The sequence below is a fragment of the Sturnira hondurensis genome, unplaced genomic scaffold (assembly GCF_014824575.4).
Source record: "Sturnira hondurensis isolate 20B ecotype Veracruz unplaced genomic scaffold, ASM1482457v3 Scaffold0010874, whole genome shotgun sequence".
Taxonomy (NCBI): Eukaryota; Metazoa; Chordata; class Mammalia; order Chiroptera; family Phyllostomidae; genus Sturnira; species Sturnira hondurensis.
Genome location: NW_028083505.1, coordinates 1289599 through 1310103, shown reverse-complemented (window position 1 = coordinate 1310103; position 20505 = coordinate 1289599).

Sequence of the window (20505 nt, the reverse complement as noted above, 5' to 3'; positions counted from 1 at the left end):
GCTCATCCTGAAATGGTAATCTTTATGTAAATGAAGGATTCTGGCTAAGTTAATAAACATTGGTTGAGCCCAGTATGCAAACAAAGGATGCTGATTGACAAAACAAATTTGGTTCTTTCAAAGTAAGAAACTCAGCTGGTCTGGTTGTTATGACAAGGAAGAGATTAAAGCTCAGACACACTTGAAAAGTTTAAAAGCTCATGGAGAAACATGCCAGGTGGAATGTGTATAACACAAACTTCTTTATGGCCTCCAAGATCCATTTTATTTCCCTCAATGAAAAATGACTCTGCCTTGGCAATCTCTGCTCACATTTGTTATTTATGAAAAGGGACTTAAAGCACTTGTTTGTACATGGTCTCGTTGACTCACAAACAACCCTGTGATAGAAAAATGATGTTTCAATTTTTCCACATGATATAACTGAACATCAGAGATATTAAAAAACTTAAGTTTCCACAGATGAATGGAGAAACCTGGATATGATGCAGGGCCATTTGGGTCTAATCCTGTATACTTCACTCTCTACCATAGCCTCCAGGAGGCCAGAAAGGAGATACATCCTACAAAGTGATGTTGCTAATCTATCAGCTAAACTTCTTAGCACTGTTTTCAAAATATCAAAACTCTACCCCTTCAACAATATGAATATGTATAATTTCCTGTGCTACCACGTTGGTCTAAAGACCATCATTTGTCTACTGGATTATTGTGCTGGCATTTTGACTCATCACTTTGATTCCACCCTAGCCAGCTCCCACCCAACCCATAGATTATATCATCAACACATTAGACTACATGATATTCAATCTTAAATAAGATCATGTAAATCCTCTGCTCAAAATATTTCATCAGCATTGCACTTGCCTCATTTGTCAAATGTCTTGTGAAACTTAAATAAATATGAGTGGGTGCATGGTCAAATAGGTATAGGTATGCTAAAATGGCATTTAGCAATTTATATATAAAATAAATATATGTACATTATATATGTATTATATATGTAATATATACTATACTGTTGTTCCCTTTAATTTGCTATAATTTCAGCAGATCTATCCATTGATATCAGAGAGCAGACAGTCCTGTCTTATTCCTGATTTTAAGAGTCATGCTTTTAGTTTCTGCCCTTTGAGTATGATGTTGGCTGTGAGTTTGCCATAGATGATCTTTATTATTTTGAGGCACAGTCCCATTATTCCAACCTTGCTGGAGCTTTATCATAAATGGGTGCTCTATTGTATATATTTTTCTACATCTATTGATATAATCACGTAATTTTTATCCTTGATTTTATTTATGTGAGGTATCACATGTACTAATTTGTGAATTTTGCATTCCTGGAATAAATCCCATTAGATCATGGTCTACAATCTTTTTTAATGTATTGCTAGGTTCAGTTTGCTAATATTTTGTTGGGAATTTTAGCACTAACATCATTGGGGATATTGGTTAATCTATATATTTTTTCATTGTAGTGTCTTTACTTGGTTTTTGAATTAGGATAATGCTGGCCTCATTCAAGCTTGGAAGTCTTCTCTTGAGTTTTTTGGAATAGTTTGAAAGGGTAAATGATAGTTCTTCCTTGAATGTTTGATAAAATTTGCCTGTAAAGACATCTGGTTCACAACTTTTGTTTCCTGAGAGTTTTTTAATTACTGCTTTGATTTAATTTGTTGTAATTGATCGTTCAGGTGTCTGATTCTTTCTGGAAGATTGTATGCTTTTAAGAACTTACTCATTTCTCCCAGGTTGTCCAATTTGTTGGCATATAGTTTCCATGGTGTTTTCTTACAACCCTTTGTATTTCTGGGGCATCAATTACTTCTCTTCTTTCTGATTTTATTTATTTGGGTCCTCTCTCTTTTTTTCCCTGATGTATCTGGTTAAAGCTTCATCAATTTTGTTTATTTTTTCAAAGAATTGGTTCTTACTTTCATTAATCTTTTGTATTGTTTTAGACCCTGTGCTATTTATTTATGCTCTAAACTTCATTATTTCCCTTTTCTACTTACTCTGGTCTAAACAGTAATTTGTTTGTTTGTTTTTCTTTCCCTAGTTCTTTTAGGAGTAGGGTTAGATTTTCTTTTGCGATTTTCTCCCTGCTTGAGGTGGGCCTCTAATGCTTTGAACTTCCCTGTTGAAACCATTTGCACAGTGTCCCATAGATTTGGGGTTGTTGTGTGTTTATTTTCATTTTTTTCAGGGAGCTTATGATTTCTTCCTGGATCTCATTATTAGCCCATTTATTTTTTAGTTTATTATTTAGCCTCCATGTGTTTGACTTTTAAAATTTTTTATAATATAGTTGATTTCTAATTTCATACCACTATGGTCAGAGAAGATAATTGATATGATTTGAATCTTCTTGAATTTATTAAGATTTTGCATCCTAATATGTGGTCAATCTTTGAGAATAGTCCATGTGCACTTGAGGAGAATGTACATTTTGCTGCTTTGGAGTAAAACGTCTGCAATTATCAATTAAATCCATTCTATCCAGTGTGTTTTTTAAAGTCACTGTTTCCTTGTTGCTTTTTTACCTGGAAAAATCTCTCCATTGATATCAGTGGACTGTTAAAATCCCCTACTATGACTTTATTACTATTGATCTTTCCATTAATGTTTGTCAAGATTTTTTATATATTTAATTGTTCTTATATTGGGTGCATATATATTTTCAAGTATATATCCAATTGCTGGATCAATCCATTAGTATTATGTAGTAATTTTCCTTCTCTCTTGTTATGGCCTTTGTTTTGAAATCTATTTTGTCTAAGTATTGCTACCACAACTTTTTCTTGTTGTTGTTTCCATTTGTATGAAACATTTTCCCTTTTTTTTTTACTTTTGGTCTCTGTAGGTCTTTTGTTCTGAGGTGGGTCAATTCAGCTACCCTATGTCTTTTGCTTTGATAATTTAATCTATTTACATTTATGGTTATTATTAATAGGCACTTGTTAATCGCCACTTTATTTTTTATACCTATGCTCTTTTTTCTCTCGATTTCCTTTTTTTTTTGTCTCCTTCTTAAAGCAGGACTTCTCTTATTGTTGTTGTTCAACTAAAGTTGTTCCCATTTTCCTCCACCATGCTCCCTGCCCCTTTTCTTGCAATACTGAATTGGTGGTAATGAATGTGGCCAGCAGAGTCCTCCTGTTGCAGCTGACAACAAGAATGAATGCACAGGCAACAATCCTGTGTAGAAAAAAGGAATGGCACAGCTATTCTCTCAAGGGGAGAGTGCCTATGGATGCCTCACCCACTCTCTCAAGGGGAAAGTGTGTTGTCCTTGCCTAGACAGGCTTTTATTGTTTTCCTGGGATCTTACATCAGAGAAAGATTTATTATCTATTACATAGAATATTATTGTCTACATTTTAGGTACAATCAATGAAATGAAAATAACATGCAGAGGGGAATGGTAATGAGCTGATTAGCTCTGTCCTTGGGAAAATTCAGACAGGCTTTGGAAATTAACTCGAAGATAGACAATACATATTTATTGTTGACCAGGGTGATGAAGTTTTAGCAAGAGCAAGCCATAAAAGTCTGTATGCATTTTCTAGGCCTGATTCCCATGGGAAAACTAGGTTTCAAGGTCTGACTCCTGCCCATTACTTCGCTTCTGGAGGTTTTCTGCACAGAGCTGAGTCACATTTGCCAGACTAAAACAAACCAGTTCCCTACAAATGAACTTCTTTATTTTTTAAATCTGGGAATCTCTTTATTTTGCCTTCAGTTTTGAATGCTAACCTCACTAGATAGAGTAGTCTTGTTTGTAGGTCCTTGCTTTTCATCATTTTGAATATTTCATGCCAATCTCTTCTGGTCTAAAATGTTTCTGTTGAGAAATCGACTGACAGCCTCATGGGATCTCATTTGCAGGTAACTAATTGCTTTTCTCTTACTGCTTTTAAGATTCTCTCACTGTTTTTAACCTTTGTCATTTTTGAAGATTTTATTTATTTATTTTTAAAGAGAAGGGAAAGGTGGGAAAAAGAGAAAGAGAAACATCAATGTGTGGTTGCTTCTCACGTGCTCCCTATTGGGACCTGGACTGCAGCCCAGGCATGTGCCCTCACTGGGAATCAAACCAGTGACCCTTTAGTTCTCAAGCCTGCACTCAATCCATGGAGCTAGACCAGCCAGGGCTTACCTTTGTCATTTTAATTATGATGTTTTTTGGTGTGATTATCTTTTGGTTCATTTTGATTGAGACTCTCTGTGCTTCCTGAATTTGTGTGACTTTTTCTTCACCAGTTTCTGGAAGCTTTCAGTCAATATTTCTTCAAACAAGTTTTCTATCCCTTGTTCATTCTCTTCTTCTGGTATCCATATGATGCAGATGTTGAAATGATTGATGTTGCTCCAGAGGTCCCTTAGACTTTCTTACTTTTTAAAAATTTCCTCTTTTGCTGATGCTCTGCTTGGGTGCTTGTGTTATCCTGGCCTTTAAATTGCTATTTGATTCTCTGCTTCATCTAACCTGCTGTTGATTGCTTCTAGTGTATTCTTCATTTTGGGTATTGTATTTTCATCTCTGACTGGATCTTATGTATAATTTCTATGTTTTTTAAACACTTACAATCTCTTTGTTTAAATTCTTACTGAGATCATTAATTTTTCTTCCCTAAGGTCCTTGAGCATCCTTATAACCATTGTTTTAAACTCTGCATTTGTATCTAGGTTGCTTCTATTTCATTTAATTCTTTTTCTGTTGATTTCTCTTATTATTTCATTTGGGACTTTTTGTATTTCCCTATTTTTTTTCTCTTTGTATTAGGTAGATCTCCTATGTAGGTGTCTTGTGGAGCTCAGTGGCACAGTCTTTCAGATCATCTCAGTTCAGTGCTCTACAAACGTTTCTCCACTACAACAGGAGGTGCACCCTCCTGTTGTGGTTGTGTCTTGAATGCTGTTGGCCCTTTCATGGGTAGAGTTAACATTTCAGGCTGGCTGACTATACATGTAAACCTTGATCATCCTGTATAAGTCACTTTTCAGGGGCTTTCCCCTGAGGTAGAGTTGTTCCCAGCAGGGTCTGGTGCCTTTTGGAGTCCTCCTTTGGATGTTCCACTTTTGTTGCTAGTTGAGTCGAGATCTTGTGTTCCCTGAAACCCACCACAAGTTGTGCTGGTTCAGATTTCACTTGAGTGGAGTTCAGGTACAAGCCAATGTGTATAACTGGCCTGAGCTACCTGTCCGGAGATACCACATTATTCACTCTTTGTGGCTGTGTCTACTGGCCTGAAAATTCATGGGAGGGGCCAATCTGTGTTCAAGGGTTGGCCTTCCCCAGCTTAGAGATGGAGGCAGTTCTATAAGTGTTTGAAGCTCCCCGAGGTCTGCTTCCACCTGAGAGCTACTCCACCTCCCCCAGAGATTGCCTGGTCTTCCTTGAGGGCCTTCTGAAAAAAGACTAGAAAGTGAATCCAGGCCAGCCAAAATGCACAGACCCTTCCACAAGTCATATGTTCAATACAGCAGGGTGACTGGGGTCAGGAGGATGGGGCTAGTCAGTTTCCGACTTGGGGGCTGCTCAATCAGGTACTCAATGAGGGGAGAGTAGCCCCTAATCCAGAGACATCCCCCTCAGTCTCTGCCAGAATCTCCAACTCTATCTCCTTCAGGAGGAGCATGCTGCAAATTCAGGTTAGGCAAAACCAACTGTCATCTCTGTTATAGCAAGCTCATGACATAAGCCAGAGCCTTCGGGGTTCAGGAGGACAGATCAAAGAGTCTCACATTGGATGCCAAACACTTTGTTCTAGTCTCAGACAATAGCTTTCAAAGAAGACATACTCTGAATTCCCCAGCTCTGATCAGCACACTCTTTGTCCCCCAGAACTGAGCTCAGTGGGGCTGGGTCATCAGGACTTAGAAGGGCTGATTCAAACAGTTTTCCATTGTGGATATTGCCAGCAAGCCTGTATGAAAGGATTGGGTACTTCTTCCCCTTCCTGAGATAGCATGGGCTAAGCTCACAGGAGAAATGGGGCTGGCTGTCCTGTGATGTAACCATAAAACCCAATACCTGCCTGTCTCACTCCTGGACAAAATCCTCCATAGAAGATACTTTGAAAGTCTCAGCTCTGTGCTAGACTTTCTACAGAATCTCTCTACATGATTGAACTCAGCAGGGTGGGACCACAGAGTGGCAGGACAGGCCCAGTGATTCAACAGCTTGGGGATGCTGGCTGTGCATTCAGGATGGGAAAGAATAGTCCCTTTTAAGTTACAGTTCAATCTCTGTCTCTGCCAAGAACCTCTCCAGAAAAAGAGACCACCAAAAGTCCTGCTGGATGCAGGGCTTGAGCACAACAGAGTAATGTCACCAGAAGCTGGAGGACTGGGGAGCAGTGTATCCCTAGGCTGATGCTTTATTTTATTTTATTATTTTCCTCATTCATGGATGTTTTTTCATTGCTTTGAGAGAGAGAGAGAGAGAGAGAGAGAGAGAGAGAGAGAAAGGAAGAGACAAAACCATTGATGTGAGAAACATCAATAGGTTGCCTCCCACACATGCCTGGACTGGGTATTGCACCTGCCACCCAGGTATGTACCCTGACCAGGAGTTGAACTTGCAATTCTTCAGTTACAAGATGATGCTCAAACCAGCTGAGCCACACTGGCCAGGGCCCTAGGCTGATGCTTTATATACTTTATAAATAGCAGTTCTCAACCCTGGGAAGATGGTATCTGGGTCTCTAGCAGACTTCCTTTTCTCCCTGATGAAGCAAATCCTCACTGATTCTCACTGCCAGATGTTACATGGGCTCCTATTCCCATTTCTGTTGCTCTGTATTAGGGATCCCTGAATGCGGTTGAGGTACTTCTTAGAGTGGGGAGTTTTGCAACCAAGATATCCCTCTGGCTTCTCAGCTACCACATGTGGGTATGAGAATCAGAACTTTCTGTGTCTCTGCACTTCTTACCAGTCTCAATGTGGCTGCTTCTGTGAATCCTTGCTGATAAAATTTCAGTTCAGCTAGCTTTTAGTTGGTCATTCAGGTCGATTGCTCTATAATTTAGCTGTAAATACAATTTGGTACTGGGAGTAAGTGAGCATAGCTTTTACCTACTTCGAACACATCTTGGAATCCCTAGCTTATTGTTTTTCAGTCTATTACCTTGGATATAACTTTATATTTAAGAATGTGCTCTTTCACATAGATTCCTCCTTGTAAAATAGATGAATAAATGTATTAATATAAATGCATTATGTATCACAACAGTTTGCAATAGGTCAGATGACTCAATAAAAAATGAAATTCTTTTTTTAACCTTTATTAGAAAGTCCTCCAAAACACCTGTCTTTTATCTTTTGCATATATTTTTCACTCTTTCTTAGCATCCATCTCCCTCTTAATTCTTTTTTGTGCCTCTTCCTGTGCAGACTAATTTTGCTTGGGTTGTTTATGTGTGACTGTACAAGAAATTAAAATCCTTTCATATCCCATACTCATGGCTTAAGTCAGCTAAATTTGACAGCTTTCAAATAACTTTTAAACTATTTTTACTCAAGTTCTACTAGAATAAAGAAAGGTTTCAAATATGAGTTAAAGTAGTCTTTCTTTTATTGAGCACCACTTATGTATCTAATTTCATTCAGGTGCTTTAGACAAAGTGATAAATACATCATTTTTTAGCTATTTTAGAATTAGAATGAAGGATTTGGACTATATATAACCATGGAAATTATGCAAATGTTGTTGTTCTTGATTATATGCATCTATAGGTGTAGAAAGACATATAAATTCAGTGCATATATTCTTGAGAAAGAAGTATAAAAAATGGATCACAGGTTCTAATTTGGTAATAATAAATGCATCACCAGTATATGAAAAATAAATGTAAAATCAAAGAACTGGAAGGATCTTGAATTTCTCAAAACATACAACATAAAAAATTAAAGGTGTTAATCTGTTATAAAAACTTAATGTAAAAAGATAGGAACTTGGGGATCCTGTTGTAATTTTATATATTTTTGTGTTTATTTACAGTGTAATAACCTACTTGGAAAACTAATGACAATACATTTTAATAATTTTGAAGTTTTTACTTAATAATATTATTCTTTGATATATTTAACAGAATAATTTAAAAGAAAATAATGTTTGTGAATAAAAATGTTGCATATTTGTCTCTAATAAAACATAATTTGGTAATGTTATAAATTATTTTCCAATGTAGCAAAATGGTAAAGTTATTTTTATACCTCCTTTCTTAAATTATATTACTAATCACTTCTGCAAAGGTCAAAACCTTATCATATTCTATTCCTCTATAATCATAGACACTCAAATTAAATGATTATCTATAACTTCTCTCAGTTGTGAACGTTAGCAGTTCCCATTCCCATTTACATCTGAGTTTCTTCCTATGAAAAATGCAATAAAATATTCTCTTTACAGATTATAATGAGTAGAGATTTTAATTGAATACAATATTTAGAAGAATTAGCAGGGCAAGTATTAAATGGTTTCATACTGCAAAGCCCCAGCAGTGTGAACTCTGAACCAAAGGATATTTTGAAGTTTCATTTTAATCAGTATGTTTAGTTATTATGATGTCTAAAATACAAAAAAAAGAAGTAATGAAATTCAATTTTACTTACTCACTCAAAAGCAAAATTCATTCTAACTCAGGACATTGGTTGAATCTGAGAATAGATGGTGTATAATGGGATGAACACCAATTCCTTTTGCATTTTATGCTTTGTGATTTTTCTTCTAAAGATTACACACAAGGAAAGCTGATTCTACTCTCTGCTAATAAGCTGCTTCAACAAAACCTCTACATAAAATGCAGTTTAAAGTCTCTATAGTATTTGCAGCAATTTAGCAAGATTGAAACAATTATATTTTTAATAGGATTTGAAAATAATAGTTCTGGTGCTTACAGCAATGTTTCACAATCAGCTTTTGTGTACCAAATGACTTTGATATTTGAGGCAGGAGATATGAAACAAATTTACCTTTGTAAAAACTTTACATTACTTAAGTGTACCTAAGTGACAAACTTAAGTACCTTAAGTGACAAACTGTCAGATGAAAAAGAGTGATTCACTTTTGTGAACAAAAATTTAGCTCTGCTTTCATGATATCTGTGGAGCTTATTAGAAAATCACAATGATTGTTAAGTAGAGTAGAAAACTGATGTGGATGCATTAAGTGCTTGATTTTTGTTGTGTTATTTAGCCTGTGGATTTATGTGTGTAGAATTTGCTGCTATCTGGTAGGTAATACACTTCACTCTTTTTCTAAATAATTCACCAAAGCATGACAACCCTTTATAGTCTTTGAGATCATTTTACTACATAATTAAAACTATAATGTGCATCAAATTTGTACAGATTTTATTAATGTTTAAACATAGTGATGATAATTCACATATTTAGAAGTCTAGTAATGTAAAGGATACAATGATACTCACACTAGGATATTATGCTAAATAAAATATAGAATAGAAATAACCCAACTCTGTATTTGACTCATAAAAGTACTCAATAAGCATTACTGTCTTTATCTTTGTCTTGGGCATTGTACAGCTACAACCACTTAAAGAAAAAGGAAACAAGACATGAAATAAAGATATGACATAATGAAAATTATGATCTCAGATTTTATTTCATCCACTTTCATAGCTTTTCACAATAAGAATACATTTTAATTATTATGTTAATGTACAGAATTCCTAAGATATGAATGAATATATTTTGCTGTGCTTGTTCTGTTAATTAAGCATTATCCCATCTTTTATTTTTTCTGGACAAACTGTGTAAATCAGAAGTTTGCTTTGTTTTCTTAAATGTTTGATAAGAATCTCTGATTAAGCTGCAAGGCTTTATATTTGTATTTTAGGGGGTGTGTTTGTATGTAGGCATTGTGCTTGAAATCCTAATTAAAAGTTTTTAATGCACAATGAACTATTCCTAATTTAGCTTAAGTAAGCTATATGTTTCTAGATATTTCTTCAGTGTAATTCATATAAATTTCAGACTGGAATTGCCATCCCCCAATCTGTGAGTTGGGAAGTATTTACATCATAAATTCTTTAAAGATGATTATTAAATTAGTTCATATAAATATAGTAAAGATTCAAAAAATATTGGCTCCAATAGGATAATGAAGATGATAGACTTTTAAACCCTTTTATTAAACAAAACTACATGGGATTTCATTTATCACTGAGCAAGGTAAAAATATTACATTGAAGACAAATGTACTGAAAAACAAAGAAAATTAGCAGTCATTGACTGTATATTTTATGTCAATCACTTTACAAACTATCTCATGTCATTCTTTTAAGATTCTTGAAAAATATCTACTTTTGAAAAGTGGAGACTTTTTTGAAATCCCATTACTAGTAACTGTTCAGCCCCTATGGGAACCACATCTGCTGGTTTATAAGTCCACTGTTCTTTCTACTCCCTGGGTGTAATTTCCACATCTCTACATCATCCAAATATTGTACTTGATTTAAAAGACTAGACAATTAATGGTAAGTGATCAATAAGAATAGTATACTAAAGCCATATTGCATAAAAAGTGAATATCTTTTTCCCCCACTGAAGAATCAAGTCAGAAGCCAATGCAGGCTGGATCTAGAGAAGTTCAGTAACCAGGGATATATTTAAATGAGCACGAATGAGTAGATTGTTTTGTCTGAATGGTATGCATTACATTATGTACTATGTCTCAGTTATTGGTTCCCAGACCTAGAGTGTGGTTTCTGATTTCTCTTTTTTTCTTTCTTCCCCTCTTCTTTCCTTCCTTCCTTCTTTTCTTCCTTCCTTCCTTCTTTCCTCCCTTCCTTCCCCCTTCCTCTTTCTTCTCTCTCTCTCTCTCACACACACACACACACACACACACGCACAGATAGAGTTTAAAGAGGAAAAAGCAATAGTTTGAATATTAGAAGACCTGAGTGCTGGTCTCTACCTCCCATATTTGATTGGATTAATCTGAACATGTCATTTCTTCATTTTGAGCCATTAGATCTTCAATTGTTAATTTAGGGAGTTGACCAAAATGACTTTTAATACCCCTTTAAATTCACCATTTTGTTTGACCTGATGATGTTAAATCTTTCTGTATTATTATTTTTGTCATTGACTCATAATATGCCAATTAACAGATTGCTTTGATGACCAAAGAAGAAAAAATATATATAAATATGGGAAAACAATATATTATGATAAACACAATGGAATATAAGCTCTCTTCCTTGTATTTGGAAGTCAGAGGTCATGTTCTCCAAAGTAACAGGGGCACAGAATAGAACACAGAAAAAAGCTCATAGAAACAAAATAGGAACAGCAAAAAACATTACCTTTGCTCTTATGATCTCTCCATTAAGAGGGGGTTTCAGCAACATTTCAAACCTGTCAACTCAGTTTGGATATTTAGTAGTCATTGTTTGAAACATCATTACATTTAAGTATAATAGAAATGTAATTTTAAGTGTTTAAAGTGCTTTAATGTGTAACTGTATAAGAAACTGAAGAGTGGTCTAATGATGAAATTTTAGTGAAAATAATTAAACTTCATTTCTGGGAAAAATGTCTGTACTAAAGCCTCTTTATTCTCTTTATTGATAGAATGAAACAATATCATAAGTGGAATGTTAAGAATAAATATTAATTAAAAGAAATGCCTGTTCCTTTTTTTGTTACTGAAAACAAAGGAGATAAGTTGTGTCAGACTGACCACATTAAAAGGTATAAAAATCAGTTACTTCTCTCCAAGTTCAGTGAGCTTAAAAACCATAATTTTTAATATTTTAGGGGTATATCTCTTTTCTATTTTTATCTATTTATTTAAGGATGTGTGATATGAAAGAAATTATGTATCAATTACCCACTGATTTATTTATCTTCTAGCTTCTGTATTTTGAATAGTTTCTATTATATCATTGAAAGCTCATCAGAAAAATTTCTATTTTGTTACATTTTTATAATAACTAATTATTTCACCTAGATTCTTATAACTATGTTTTATTTTTCTGTATTTGTCTTCTTTTTTATTAATCAACATTTTCATTAAAATGAGAGAGTTTACATAAACTACTGTAAATCAAATATTTAACCAGAATATTTGCATTTTATTGAGACTAAATTTTCAAATGTTATCAATATCATTTAAGTAATCAAACACTAAATAAAACATTCCATAGTATCATTTTAATGGTAAAATAAAAGCAATCTTAATTTAAGAGTAAGAAAAGCTGTATTGTATAATAGCATTCTAGAAGGTTTAACCTATTGGCTTTGCTAGTGGAGCATCTTGGGTGTCATATCAGACAGAACTAATGGATGAGAATCTCTGAGGTTAAGGTCTTTATATTTCCATCATTTTTAAACATCCAAGAGAAATTTTATGTATTCATAGGTTTTAGAACTCGTATTTTACATAAAAATTATAAAATTTAAATATAGTAAATCAATATTAATTAAAAGTAATATTAATTACATAAGAGATGTAATGGTATATATTACATTATATATTTTATATATGAGATCATTTTTCTGGAGCATCCAATAAAATAAATTGAGACCCTTTTAAAAATTGTTAGGCAAGGCAATTTTATTTATTTATTTTTAAGGTCTTACCCATTTATTTTTAGAGAGAGGGGAAGGGAGTGAGGAAGAGAGGGAGAGAAACATTAATGTGGTTGCCTCTCACATGCCCCCTACTGGTACCTGGCCTGCAACTCAAGTATGTGCCCTCACTGGGAATCAAACCAGTGACGCTTTAGTTCTCAGGCCTGCACTCAATCCACAGAGCTAGACCAGACAGGACTAACCCTTGTCATTTTACTTACGTTGTTTCTTGGTGTGATTATCTTTTGCTTCATCTTGATTGAAACTCTCTGTGCTTCCTAAGTTTGTGTGACTTTTTCCTTCACCAGTTTAGGGAAGGTTTAAGTCAATATTTCTTCAAACAAGTTCTCTATCCACATGTCCCATATTGGGGACCTGGGTTGCAACCTCGGGGATGTACCCTGTCTGGGAATCAGACTGGCAACCCTTTGGTTCACTGAGCAACACCAGACAGGGAGGGCAATTTTAAATGCAGGTATTTTTAAAAAGTATATTTTTAAGAAAGTCAATTTTTAATTAGTCTAGTAATTTTTAACTAAGTCAATCTTTAAGCCCTGGCTGGTGTAGCTCAGTGGGTTGAGTGCAGGCCTGTGAACCACATGATCCCGGTTCAATTCCTAGTCAGGGCACATGCCTGAGTTGTAGGCCAGTTCCCAGCAGGGGACACACGAGAGGCAACCATACATTGATATTTCTCTCTTTCTCTCCTTTTCCCTTCCCCTCTAAAAATAAATAAATAAAATCTTTAAAAAAAAAAAAGAAAGTCAATCTTTATATAATCTGGTAAAATCACTTAATATTCTGGAAGATACTTCCATTAAAGCAAGATTACTTTATTAAAACAAAAATATAAAGTAGAAACATAATATATGCACGGAAAGTGTAAGAACACAATTATTTTAAAGACATTTTTTAAGTCTTTCAAAAATGGAATGGAATATACTTAAATCACATTACAACAAACATTTCTAAATACACATTAGATAAAAAAGATATTATTAAGACAATATTGATAAATCTCACTACATTCATTTTAAAAATATGTAAAGGGGAAGGATTGACAGGAACAAGTATAAAGGACACATGGACAACAACTACGAGGGGTGGCAATGGGAAGGAGGTGGGGATCACTGGGGGGGGGATGGCCTGGGATGGGAATAAAAGACAGAAAATTGTACTTGAACAATAATTAAATAAAAACCAAAATAAAACAACCAAAATCGTCATAGATAAATTTTAAAATGAAAAAGAAACAGCATGTTCAGAAATGAACCATTTCTGACAGATGATGGAAATTTCATAAAGCACTGTTAAAATGACTAATCAGAAGACAAAACCACAACTGGAATTACTAACAAAGCCTATAATAAGTAATTTACTAAAATAAATGCAAATGGCAAATGGACACAGGCATAAATATTTAAATTCACTAGCAATCAAAAATGGAATTTTAGCAAGAATACAAATCAGTTGTTTTATTCACTGATTTTGAAAAAAAATTTAAAACTCTAATTCACCAGGTGGAAGGTGAGAAGAAACGAACACTTTCAATCACTGCTGAGAGGCATATTAATTGCTAGAAACTTATTTTACTTCAATTTAGAAATATTTATCAGAAGCTCTGAAAATGTTCCTGTAATTTTACTTTGCAGTTCTACTCAGGGAAATGTACCCTGAGGTACTAATCATAAATATGTGTAAAAATTTGGTATAATGACAAGTGGCATATAAGGTTTTTAAAAATTAGAATGAAAATCCTAAATACCTACCAGGAATAGAAAGACTAAATGATACATGAGTGTATCAAAAACAAATATTTATAAAAACATACATAAATACAAGAAAACAATATATGAGTCAACAGTAAAGACCCAAAGATTTTGAATAATTCAATTATCTAATTCTGTGAACAACTAATAAATTTATTTTTGCAGCTTGTGTTATCAAGAAAGTAGATTATTTGAATGAATACTTTTGAATGTTCTAAAAACTGATTTACATTGGATCATAGTAATATATTTCAGAATAAGAAATAATAATACCTGCAGATGTTTACCATGGACTTAATTACTCCCCATACCAATTATTATTATCTCTGCTTATAAATGATATCCATTATTATTTAAAAGAGTCCAAAAGGGTCCAAAACTTGGTACATTTTCTCCTGAATATAAGTATAACTATAAGACAAGAAGTATCAACCACACTGACAGAATAATTTATCTAAACAGAGAAATAAAACATATTGTTTAGAAGCACATACACAATAACTACAGAATTCTGTGACGTTCTAGCCAACAAAAGATGCCTGAATAAATTCAAAGAAATTAATATTATAAGAATATGTTCTAAGTTTATAATAAAATACCTTACATTTATTTAATAATTTTTCATATTCTCTATTTTGATATATTTGGAATACAAAAATTAGGCTACTAAATCATACTTAAAATAATTAAGAATAATAATTAAGAATAAAAAATTAAGAATAATTAAATCATACTTAAGAATAATTAAGAATAATTAAGTAAAATAATCAGACATGAAGAAAAATTATATATGTACATATACAAACTTTATATATAAAATATGTAAGAAAAAATAATATTCAGAGAGAAAATGAAATACATTCACTAAGAAATGTGGGGCAGGTGGTTGTGGGGGGAGTGAAAATGGAGACAACTACACTTGAACAACAATAAAAAAAGAAATGTGAAGGATTAATTGCCAACATGGAGATTTACATCTATAACAGGAAAGTAAATTTAAGCAGATTAAAAGAAATAAAAAGTAATGATATAAGAAAAAAGCAAAATAGAAAATTTTAATTAAGAGATATTTCTTGGAAATTTTAGTAACTCTAGCAGAAGAAATTAATAAAACAAAACAAAAAAAGGAAAAAATAAGAAAGATTATACTATTAAAAAGAATACTACTGATAAAGGAATATTATAATGAGTAAGATATATAGTGCAAATTTTAAGATTTGAATACAATTATTATATTTCTATAAAACTACATAAATTTCCAAATATTTTTAAAATTTAAATTGAAAACTTATATTGGCTCTTAAGTTCTAAAAATATTTTAGTAATAAAAATATCCCTCTAATGTTTCAGACATTGATGATTCTATAGATGAGGTACTTTTAACTTGTTCTGAAAAGTATACACCATAATACAACCATGTGCATTAATCAAGATTAATGTAACCCTAATTTCAAAATCAGGGAAAAATATAAAAAAGAAAATTAACTTTCATTCATTGCTGGTATAACTGAAAAATGATATAGACACTTTAAAAGATAGTTTGGCGGTGCCTTACAAAAGTAAACACACTATTACCATATCATCCAACCATTGCACTCCTTGGGATATACCCAGATGAGTTGAAAACTTATGTCTGCACACAGCTGTTTACAGCAGCTTTATTCTAAATAACCAAAGCTTAGAAATACCAATATATTCTTCTTTAGATGAATGAATAAATTAACTGATACATCCAGACAATGGAATGTTATTCAGTGCTAGAAAGTGCTATAAAGCCAGGAGAAGACACAAGGAACCTTAAATGCATGCATATTACTAAGTGGAAGAAGCCAGTCTAAAAAGGTTACATTCTATATAGTTCCAACTACATTACAGTCTGGAAAAGGCAAAATTATGGAGACATGAAAAAGATCAGTGGTTGCCAGAGGTTAGGGTAAGAGGTGAGAATGAATAGGTGGAGCACACAGTTAAACTGCTTTGTATGATACTATAATGGTAGATACATGTCACTATATGTTTGTCCTAACCCACAGAAGGTATGATAATACCAAGGGTGAACAGTAATGTAAAGTATAGACTGGATAATAACAATGTATTAATGCAGGTTCATCATTTATTACAAATGAACCAGCCTGATGGGGGAATGCTGATAGCCAGAGAGGTTGTGCACGTGTGCATGTAGGTTATATGAAAAATCTGTGTACCTTTCTCTCAAGTTTGCTATGAACCTAAAACTGTTATAAAACAAAATTTATCCTAAAAAAATAAAAGTTTTCCAAAATGTAAATATTTCCAAAATGTAAATATCTTATTTTATGAAATAAATATTTATTTCTTATGTGTGGAGAAATGTTCTGGGCTCTGATATAAAGCACTGCATAAAAATTGGTCAAATTCTGGTCAACCTGAACCTTAAAATCTAATAAAAGGAAACAGATAATAAACCACCATAAAATATGCATCTGTTGGAATTAAAATTTGATAGAGAAAAAGATATCACAGAAAACATATCAAGGTAACAGTAATTTTTCCATTTAATTATGGATTAATTAGACGATGAAATTGACACTATTTATTAGTGCCATTAATCCTCACTTTAGCGAATAGGCAGGGGTGAAAGTAAATGATGAGTGTCATTTGCAGCTTTAGGAAATTAGTGTGATTTAACCCACTAATTTGTCCCCTGGTCTTGTGTATTTTTCCAGAAGATGTGACCATCCAGATCAGTTCACAATATTCCCTTTACTAACTGAAGCACACATTCCCCAGTTGCTGTCAGTGTTGTCTAATAACAGCTGACAAATTTCTTCTTTTCCAGAAAATTTCTCTTGGATAAATGTGAACTGCCTACTCTAAGGTAACATTTAGAAAATGTTGTTCTGCATACAGGTCTTTTACCTCCTTGGTCAGATTTATTCCCAGATATTTTATTTTTGTTTTTGCAATATTGAATGAGATTTTTTCCCTTGATTTCTACTTCTGCTGATTCATTGTTAGTATACAAAAATGCCTTTGACTTCTGGATATTGACTTTGTAAACTGCTGTTTTGCCAAATTCATTTATTAGTTTGAGCAGTTTTTTGGTAGTCTATAGGATTTTTCATGTACACTATCATGTCATCTGCAAACAATGACAGTTTTGTTTCCTCCTTTCCAACTTGAATGCCTTTTATTTCTTTTTCTTGCCTGATCACTGAGGTTAAACTTCCAATACTATATTAAATAGAATTAGTGAAAGTGGACAACCTTGTCTTGTTCCTGATCTTAGTGGAAAAGATTTTAGTTTTTGCCCATTGAGTATGATGTTGGCTGTAGGTCTCTCATATATGGCCTTTATTATATTGAGGAATGCTCCCTCTATTCCCACTTTGCTGAGTACCTTTATCATAAATGGGTGTTGTACCTTATCAAAAGCTTTTTCCGCATCTACTGATATGACCATGTGGTTTTTGTCTTTGTTTTTGTTTATGTGATGTATTACATTTACTGATTTGCAGATATTGAACCATCCTTGCATCCCTGGGATGAATCCCACTTGGTCGTGGTGTATGATCTTTTTGATGTATTGTTGGATACGATTTGCCAATATTTTGTTGAGGATTTTAGCATCTATGTTCATCAGTGATATTGGCCTGAAGTTTTTTCTTTGTTGTGTCTCTATCTGGTTTTGGAATTAGGATGATGCTGGCTTCATAAAAAGAGTTTGGGAGTTTCCCACCACCGGTGAGAATGGCTATCATAAACAAAGCAATAAACAACAAATGTTGGAGAGGGTGTGGGGAAAAGGGGACTCTGGTCTACCATTGGTAAGATTGCAGACTGGTACAGTATGGAAAACAGTATGGAATTTTCTCAGAAAACTAAAATTGGACCTGCCTTTTGACCCAGCAATTCCACTACTGGGATTGTATCCTAAGAACCCTAAAACACCAATCCCAAAGAACCTATGCACCCCAATGTTCATAGCAGCACAATTTACAATAGCCAAGAGTTGGAAGCAACCTAGGTGCCCATCAGTAAATGAATGGATCAAAAAACTATGGTACATATACACAGTGGAATTCTATGCTGCAGAAAGAAGGAGCTCCTACCTTTTGCAACAGCATGGATGGAACTGGAAAGTATTATGCTAAGTGAAATAAGCCAGGTGTTGAAGGACAAATACCATATGATTTCACCTTTAACAGGAAGCTAAACAATAAAACAAACAAGCAAGCAAAATATAACCAAAGACACTGAAATAGAGAACAGGCTGACAGTGACCAGATGGGAGAGGGGAGGAAATTTCAGGGGAAATAGGGGAGGGATTTAGAGGAACCTATATAAAGGATACATGGTCAACAAATGAGAAGGGTGGAAATGGGAGGGACGGGGAAGCACAGGGGGTGGGATGGGATGGGAGTAATAAACAGAAAACTGTACTTGGAAAATAATTAAATAATTTTTTAAAAAAGAAAATGTTGTTCTAAGGGAAAGATTTTACTTAAATAAATGAATAACTGAGGTGGGTTTGAAAAATCAGATGCCCTCCTCCCAAGATGAGATTAATCTGCAAAATAATTTGTACTATAGGATTTCCTAGTTTGAACTGGGTACTACAGTGTTCTGTCTCAATTTGGGACAAGTACCAGCCTAGCTTCAGAGCTTCTCTTAAGACTGGCTGAGGGGCTAGTGGTAATCGTAATGTGGATCTCCTTTTCCCTCTCTGCCCAAATCTGAATCTTTCACTTTTTTAGAAGTGTGTTCAAGTATAAGCAATAAATGTTCTGCAACCTTCCATCTCAAAGTCTGTTTTCAGGAAACCGAAATACTCTGGAACCAAACTGAAGTTGATCATTATTAAGCTTTTTCCATATCTTTGTTTAGCATTTCCCACGCATTATGATTTCCTTCACTCCCTTCTGAAAGCAATCCTCAATAAGCAATTCAGACATGCCAGTCTCAAGCTGTAATTCTAGGAAACCAACATAAAAGAGATGATATTTGATTCATGTCCTAAACAAACAAAAACAATCCAGAGAGTCAAGCACAGAATGAATGACACATAAACCAGGTGAAAGAACTTGTGTTCAAAGAACAACTGGATGGACAGTGTGACTAGAGCAGAGTCTGTGAGGTGGGAAGTGAGAGAGTACAACAAGCGCCCTTGAAGGACTTTGGAAAGACTTAGCCAAACAATAATGGCAAAACATCAAAAGAACTGCAAGTATGGAGTTTGCTGGTATGTTTCATATTTTTAAAGAGGTATCCTGATTATACCTACATAGCTAGACTATAGAAGGGCAAAGGTACAACACCCTTGTCTGTGTGTATGTAAATTCATTACTGATAGAACTATTCCCTGAATGCAAAAATTGTTGGTCACCATCAGAAAATCTATAAATCCAATTCACAATTTCAATAAATCTAAGAAGAAACAATACTATGCCTATCTCATCAGATTAAAAACATGGCAAATTTCATATACTATTTATGATAATAATTTTAGCTAACAAATATTAAAAGATGATTTATCAAATTTCATTTGCATTAAATCTTCAAGATATGTAACATAAATATAAAGGGCTGTAAATCACGATATTTTAGTGCATTTGGTAATCAAATACTCCCAAATCTCAGGGGTTTAACACAACAAAATTGTGTTTCTTGTTCACATCCCATACTACTGTGAGTTAGATCAATTTCCTTAGGTGTTACTCTTCATGCTGAGATCCTACCAGAGACACTGCTTCCTCCCACTTTTTGACTCCTGGATCCCAAGGGATTTCTCAGAGGTTTTCTCCCAGATTCTCTACATAGAGACACTTATTGGGATAGAGACAGTAAAAGATTCAAAGAAACATTTTATAGTTAGTTCAGGAAATGATAAATATAGCTTGTAATAATTTTATTTTGGCCACAACAGTAGTATAGGTTGGAAAATATAATCTATAATTTCCATGCATACCTAGGAAAGAGGAATAGATTGATGAGTATCTGTTAAATTTCTTCTGGGAATGATGAAACTATAAACATAGTTCGTTTTTTTTAAAAACAGAAAGTACTGTTGCCCTTAACATTATAATAGAGGTTTGGGCCAAAGTGGTAAGAAAATGAACAAAAATATATAAAGATAGGAGGCAAGAAATA